Genomic DNA, 8,192 nt, shown 5'->3' on the forward strand with positions numbered 1-8,192 from the left:
TCGCTGGTGATTACAACCAGCATCATCAAGCAATTGCCAGAAGCGTTCTGACCAAGTTGAGACCACAGCATTCCTGCCCTCAATTCGCAGGAACGTTTGTTGATAGATGGCTCACTGAATTTTGAATGGAGGACCTCAATGGCATTGGCTCGGTACTCTGACATTGAAATTAACCTCGAGCCACTCAATTACCTGCATTACGTTGAATTTGTGAAAATGTTGTTCATTGTTATGTTGTTCGTGCTGGAACAGCAGCATTGTAAGATTTTGAATGTTTGGTGTTGTTTGGGTACAGGATGTTCCAGGAGCTTTAGCTCCACGCTTCACTCATCCTACCACGCTCTCATCCCAAAGTCACAAGGCTACGGCAAGAGCCAGAAGCTCTAGCAACTCTTCCACTACCTGAACCACTGGAATCACTTTGGGACAGGATACCGAGGGTCATCCATCTCCACCATGCGCAGTCTCCTCAAGTGAATGAACGGTGCAGGAAATCGTGGGCTATGGTGTATGACTATAAAAATTCTTATCGGCCATGATATGCATGATATACATTGTTGAATAAAGGCCTTCCCTAAGCCACCCCTAAATCTCACAAAACTAGTCCATTTAAATGCTGTGCAATGCCCTAGGCATTCCACGTGAGTGTGACCGGGGGTCCCTTTGTTCCGCATCCTGGCCGCGATATCCACGCGAAAACTGGGTCAGTTAATGTCCGAATCAGAATCTTTAATTAGGCTGGACGAATCTGATGAGCTATTAAGCTCTTTTTTCACAGATGTCCAGTCGGGGCGAGTCAGAAAGTTACAACAACAAACAACAGTACAAACAGATGGGAGGGCAAAGTAAAGGAACGCAAAGCAAATTTTGACTTAACTTTCGTGACTGCAGGAATTCATATTCTTGGTTCTTTCGGTAAAGTCACGTAAATAGAAAACAACAAACAAAAACAATCAAATAAAGACCGCTTGTGTTGCGATTGAAACGTCCTGGGTTTTTTGCTTTTATTATTTTCAATTTATTTTTTATTTGTTTTTTTTTTAATTTGAATTTTATTTCTTGTTTTCTATTTACGTGACTTTATTTACGTGACTTTACCAAGAATATGAACGCTAAGCAAGTCATGAAGTAAAAATATATAAGAGTTCAAATTGCATTAGTGCATCAATTCCTGCCTAATAGTTTTTATCACCAAATGCCATTTTGGGCAATGCAGCATAACAAAAACAATCCCAGATGTTTGACTAGTACCAGTTACAGTGTATGTTTTTGTTGTTGTTTTGCTATGGGAGTAAACCCATGCAGAGAAAGGGACCAGAATTAGGAAAGCGAAGCCAGGCACTCCTTCAGAAGATGCCATGCACGGGCGTGACCACTGCACCACCCTGACGCCCAAACAAATGTAATTCAAATAGTCTACAATACTGGCAAATAAACCCTATTAGTATCAACCGAATGTCTGGACAATCTGACCCCCTCTACACAAGCAACAGCTGAGAGTCAACGCTGTGGGGGGCCCCTCCGCTACGTCCACATCGTACAGTCGCACATTCATTAGTAGTCACACTCTTAATCATGTTTATGGTCTTGATTTAAAGCTTTCGTGACTGCAGTAATTCATATTCTTAGTTCTTTTGGTAAAGTCACGTTGTTTCCCTTCAACGTGACTTTACCGAAAGAACTAAGAACATGTTTATGGTCATCGTCATTAAAGGTGAGTTTAATAGTAATAATACCACTACACAATGTGTGCATTAATATATACGGCATGAATAAAACGCGCCTGTAAATATCCTAAGTAAGCTTGACCTGACATTATTGCACAACAGTTGCCCAGCCACCGTGGGATGTTTATCCTCCAATGTGTATCTGGCTCTGACCCGACTTATATAAAAGTGCAGCTCTGCAATTGCTTGGTCACACCACCGCTGGTGAAAAGACCTTCATGAGAGCGAACTCTTTACGAGTATTTGGTCTGCTTTTCCATATAACAATAGGTTTTACCCTTTCTGGCAATACAACAGGTGTCAAGATGTTAAAACACCAAACAGAATCCTTATTCAAGGAATCCTGTCTGCATTAACCACACGTACTTGTGGTGAACATTCTTTGAAAACTGATTAGTCCACACCAGGAAGGTCCCATATTCTACTTTTCCACATTGGCCAGATGTGTTGGAAGAGCCGGCTGAAAGCCACACTTTGCTGCATCGCACGTGACTTGCCGATCAGCTAACTGTGGTGTGCCCATTTAGCGACCTCTGGCCTGTGAGTTCAGTTTACTAACCATTAACAGCATGGCAGCTTTCTAATTGGCTTGTGTGACAATTAACCCGTGTCATTATCTCTTGCACAGCCTGAAATAAGTTTTGGCGTAAGGGAAGGAAATTATGACTCGCCCACCCGCACCTGCCTTGTGCTCCCAGACACCTAAGGACCTTACCACCGCTGTGAGAAATTGACGGGCGTAGACTGCTGCATGGCGATGATGTATTCGCGTCGTTCCTGCTGTTTTCCTCTTTTGCTAGGTGATGCAATTGGTGTGCCAACACCTCCAGATGCAGTTCCTGCAGGAAGTGGGCATTCGGGACATGTTCGTTTTGCCTGCGACGAATGAGTTTGTCCGAACACACAGGGAAGTCAGCCTGTTCATCGAGGTGCGTTTCCCATGTTTATTTCACTCGATTGGTCGTCTGTTTGCAAGGTCATGCTGTGCCCAGAGGTCACCCACTGAGTTTTTTTTTTACGGTAACATTACCGTCACTTGGGTTTGGCGATCGATTCAATGGGGCAAAAATATTTGTAAGAAGCGTAAACATGGCAACGTGATCATTGTCAGACCACGGAGGACCTTCAGAATGCCGAGTATGATCTTTAAATTGATCCTGGACTCGTTCGGTGGATATTTGAACAATTTGAATATTGGGGCGATATTGTCCTGCTACGGGTCTGAGTGAGAAGTCTCCCAGTGGTTTTTTGAGTCCATAATCGAGATTTTTGGGTTAGAGCACGTAAACATGCACTCAATGATACACTAAATATGCACTATTTATTTATATATACAGTGAGGGAAAAAAGTATTTGATCCCCTGCTGATTTTGTACGTTTGCCCACTGACAAAGAAATTATCAGTCTATAATTTTAATGGTAGGTTTATTTGAACAGTGAGAGACAATAACAACAACAAAATCCAGAAAAACGCATGTAAATAATGTTATAAATTGATTTGCATTTTAATGAGGGAAAAAAGTATATGACCCCTCTGCAAAACATGACTTAGTACTTGGTGGCAAAACCTTTGTTGGCAATCACAGAGGTCAAACGTTTCTTGTAGTTGGCCACCAAGTTTGCACACATCTCAGGTGGGATTTTGTCCCACTCCTCTTTGCAGATCTTCTCCAAGTCATTAAGGTTTCGAGGCTGACGTTTGGCAACTCGAACCTTCAGCTCCCTCCACAGATTTTCTATGGAATTAAGGTCTGGAGACTGGCTAGGCCACGCCAGGACCTTAATGGGCTTCTTCTTGAGCCACCCCTTTGTTGCCTTGGCCATGTGTTTTGGGTCATTGTCATGCTGGAATACCCATCCATGACCGACCCATTTTCAATGCCCTGGCTGAGAGAAGGAGGTTCTCACCCAAGATTTGACGGTACATGGCTCTGTCCATCGTCCCTTTGATGCGGTGAAGTTGTCCTGTCCCCTTAGCAGAAAAACACCCCCAAAGCATTATGTTTCCACCTCCATGTTTGACGGTGGGGATGGTGTTCTTGGGGTCATAGGCAGCATTCCTCCTCCTCCAAACACGGCGAGTTGAATCATTCAGATGTTCATTGGCAAACTTCAGACGGGCATGTATATGTGCTTTCTTGAGCAGGGGGACCTTGCGGGCGTTGCAGGATTTCAGTCCTTCACGGCGTAGTGTGTTACCAATTGTTTTCTTGGTGACTGTAGTCCCAGCTGCCTTGAGATCATTGACAAGATCCTCCTGTGTAGTTCTGGGCTGATTCCTCACCGTTCTCATGATCATTGCAACTCCACGAGGTGAGATCTTGCATGGAGCCCCAGGCCGAAGGAGATTGACAGTTCTTTTGTGTTTCTTCCATTTGTGAATAATCAAACTAACTGTTGTCACCTTCTCACCAAGCTGCTTGGCAATGGTATTGTAGCCCATTCCAGCCTTGTGTAGGTCTACAATCTTGTCCCTGACTTCCTTGGAGAGCTCTTTGGTCTTGGCCATGGTGGAGAGTTTGGAATCTGATTGATTGATTGCATCTGTGGACAGGTGTCTTTTATACAGGTAACAAGTTGAGATTAGGAGCACTCCCTTTAAGAGTGTGCTCCTAATCTCAGCTCGTTACCTGTATAAAAGAAACCTGGGAGCCAGAAATCTTTCTGATTGAGAGGGGGTCAAATATATAACATTTTTGACATGCGTTTTTCTGGATTTTTGTTGTTGTTATTCTGTCTCTCACTGTTCAAAAAAACCTACCATTAAAATTATAGACTGATAATTTTTTTGTCAGTGGGCAAACGTACAAAATCAGCAGGGGATCAAATACTTTTTTCCCTCAATGTATGCTAAATTCTTCTGTTGATATGTAAACTGTGACTTTAACATAGCCACTTCCGTGACCAGTTACATGCTAATTCGTCACATTAACATTATGCTAATCTCCCAGTTTAATGCTAATTTCTGACTTTAACATCCTGCTAATCTCTCACATTAACATAGCTACTTCAATGCTAAATCCTTCTGTTGATATGTAAACTCCTTTGTCAAGGCGCTCTGCTCCTCCCACCCAGCTTAAAATACGCTGCCAAGCTTAGCAGTGTTCATTGGAGCGCCGTCTTTCCGACAGCTCTGTTTCTTCACCTGAGGACGGCTGCTTGTGTTGTGGCCAAAACGTCGTGATAATTTTATTGTATTATGTTTTATTGTTATTTTATTATTTCCCTTTTACGTGACTTTACCGAAAAAAACCAAGAAGATGAATCCCTGCAGTCACGAAAGCTTTAAATCGAAATCAACACACGTGGTACGAAACAAGTATCGTATGTTATAAGAATAATATAAACATGTAATATTCACGGCAATGGCAGTGTTGTTCAGCGTGCCCTGCTGTGGAAGCCAGCCACATGAGTTTGATAACCAGTCATGCCTAGTATCAGTGGAAAGCAAAATCTGAACTGGTTCAATGCTTCGCTGATACTGAGCAGTGTGGAGTACTAATAAGTTAACCCGATGATACATTATTATTTGGCAATGCTGTTGCTGCGTTGGCAGTGGTGCCCAAGAACAATTAACTAAAAAGCTCAACACATTAGTCAGTAATGTTGTGGCCTCAATAGACACGACATTACATGCAACGTTTCGGGCCATGGTCCGTCTCCCGTTTGTACAATGAAAAAGGGCCATTGCCCAAAAGTCTACATTTTTCCATATTTATTTAATTTTAAGGTCATTGTTATTGACGAACAGATTTTGGTAAGAAAGGTCCTGTTACTATGATGAATGTATCCTATAGACAAACATACAAATTCATCACAGGGTTGCCTAAAGCTCGCCAATAGAAAATAATGCCGATTAAGTTGTGGGCACCCGACATTCACTTGCCCTGCGGCCACTCCCTCAATGACACGAGTCGCATCGACTCAGGGTCCCGCGGGTAGTTCCACGACTCGGTGGTCCAGGAGAGTGGCACGAGCGATGCGGGCATCAGCTGGGCGCCACAGGGGCAGCCACGCTTCGAGTCACTCGCACAGCTCCCTGTTCAGCACGACGTGAACGCATTGCCAGCCTTCTGATCTATGTGGCTTTTCCGAATGAAGCAAATTGTCACTGATAATTTAGCACATTTGCTATGCTATTTAAAAAATATATAGCGATTCATTTTATATAGCGTCGTTCATGATAGTTGCATCTCAGAATTGCTGAGGAGCCAAAGACCAAGCTGGAATATTGCAAGGGAGGTGAGCCTGCGCCAACAATTGCCCTGCATTTCTATATATGTTCAGATGTTGCCAGCCAATTAGTGAGTGTGTATATATGTGGAAGGAAACTGGAGCACACAGATAAGTCACTGCTGAGTGCATTAATCACCCTTTGTGAAATTTGTTTGTTTTTAAGTAAGAGGAGAGCGGAGTTTTAATGCCATGTCCTGAATGGGCCTTCCACAACAAAGTCCTCATTCAGGATCCCAGTCCCACAACATTTCAAGCCTGCCTCTCAGTTCTACTGCTCTTTGCACTGAACATTTAAACCTACTTATTGGGCCTTCTGATATGCCTTCTTTGGTATCATGACATGCCATTTCCTATACTGGCTCATTGTAATCATCGCTCCATCATGCCTCCTTGTCAGTCAGTAAACTTCTAACATTGGTGTCGTGTGTGTCTGTTGCAGGGATACTCTGGGGGGCCCTTTGTTTGCCAGGACTCAAACGGCCGCTGGTTCCTTTCTGGAATCACCAGCTGGGGCGTTGGCTGTGCACGGGCTTACCAGCCAGGTGTCTAACGCACAGTCGCCAAGTTCATGGACTGGATTCACCAGAACATGCAGTAGTCTCTTACACATTTCTGCACAAGCAGAATACTATAGATCAGGGATATAAATATTATGGGAACTATACATCAAAATAATTAATTAAGGCAATAAATCTATTTTTCAAAAACTGATTTAAAGTTAATGTTAAAAGGTTAATTTAATGAGCTGAATACTATATTTTAACTGCACCATAATGCAAAAAAGATTTCCAAGTGAACACGGATTTTGGGTCAAATCAGAAAAGTATTTTTTTACATGCATTGTCAATAGCGTTTTTATCTTTTGGGTTTGCCACACATGTCAACGGGCCTGGCAAAGCAAACATGAGCATGATGTTGGCATTGGCAGGAGATGAAGACAGAGCTTGATATTTTTCAATGTTGCTTAATTCTTTCAAAACTGACACAATGGACAATGAATGCACTGTCTAAATATTTGGCCCAACTTGGTTATACATGATAGCAAAGTGCGTGTTGTCCAAACTATGTATGATACATTTATATTCTTGTTATATTTTGACCTGGGTCATCAACTCGCATCTCCCATACATTAATTGCCATGGATGTTGAGCAGTAGGGGTACTCGGAGGGGGTCTATTGGCCTTCTAGGGGACCACTGCAATGATCGGGGCATCCAGAAGGGATGATGGGTTCCACAGGGAGAACGTCCTTCACAGAGGTTGTCTTAGAGCAGGGGTCGGGAACCTATGGCTCGCGAGCCAGATGTGGCTCTTTTGATGATTGCATATGGCTCGCAGATAAAACAAAATATTCTCACTTGTTTTAATCCATCCATCGATTTTTCACTGCGCATGTCCTGTTCAGGGCTGCAGGAGCAATTGTCCATTATTTTAATTGGATGATACTGGCCTACGTTTGCCGTTGCTGGGTAAAACAGGTAAACGCCCCCTTTTGAATCAGTCTGAGACTGCGTCTGCTCGGTCATTAGCTCAAAGCTAACCCTTCGACGAAGAAGATGGCGAAAAGAAAAAAAGACGACGAGTATCGTACATTTCAGGACGAATGGACCGAAGAATTCGCCTTTGTGGAGAGAGCGGGTTCTGCGGTGTGTCTAATTTGCAATGACAAAATTACATCGTTGAAACGGTCGAATGTAAAGCGGCACTTCGACACGCGCCACGCTACCTTTGCATCAAAATACCCTGCGGGAGACAGCAGAAAGAAAGCGTGCCAAGAGCTTCTGAGCAGGGTGCAAGCTAGCCAGCAGCAACTCCGCGTATGGACCCGGCAAGGTGACTATAATTCGGCTAGCTTTGCTGGTTCTTTAGCAATAGTGAGGAACGGAAAACCATTCACAGATGGCGAGTATGCTAAAACGTTCATGCTGGATGTAGCCAATGAACTTTTTGATGATCTTCCGAACAAAGACAAGATAATCAAACGGATACAAGACATGCCTCTGTCGGCAAGAACTGTTCATGATCGTACCATCGTGATGGCAAACAAAGTGGAGGAAACGCAAGTGAAGGACATAAATGCAGCGCCGTTCTTTTCTCTGGCTTTGGATGAGTCAACAGACGTGATCCATTTGTCGCAGTTCAGCGTGATTGCAAGATATGCTGTTGGTGACACACTGCGCGAAGAAAGTCTTGCTGTTCTGCCATTAAAAGGGTCCACAAGAGGTGAGGA

General features: G+C 43.4%; 1 long non-coding RNA gene across 1 annotated transcript; it reads left to right on the forward strand.

Moving 5' to 3' along the window:
* The first annotated feature begins 205 nt into the window (after positions 1-205).
* Positions 206-7,232, forward strand: LOC142917891 (uncharacterized). The gene is made up of 4 exons (XR_012937258.1): positions 206-484; positions 2,528-2,656; positions 4,985-5,035; positions 6,403-7,232. It is a non-coding gene; the product is annotated as an uncharacterized LOC142917891 (long non-coding RNA).
* The last annotated feature ends 960 nt before the right edge of the window (positions 7,233-8,192 follow it).

Source organism: Petromyzon marinus, unplaced genomic scaffold (assembly GCF_048934315.1).
Source record: "Petromyzon marinus isolate PM22_M1 ecotype Great Lakes invasive population unplaced genomic scaffold, UKy_Petmar_22M1.pri1.0 PM_G_Scaffold_54, whole genome shotgun sequence".
Lineage (NCBI taxonomy): Eukaryota > Metazoa > Chordata > Hyperoartia > Petromyzontiformes > Petromyzontidae > Petromyzon > Petromyzon marinus.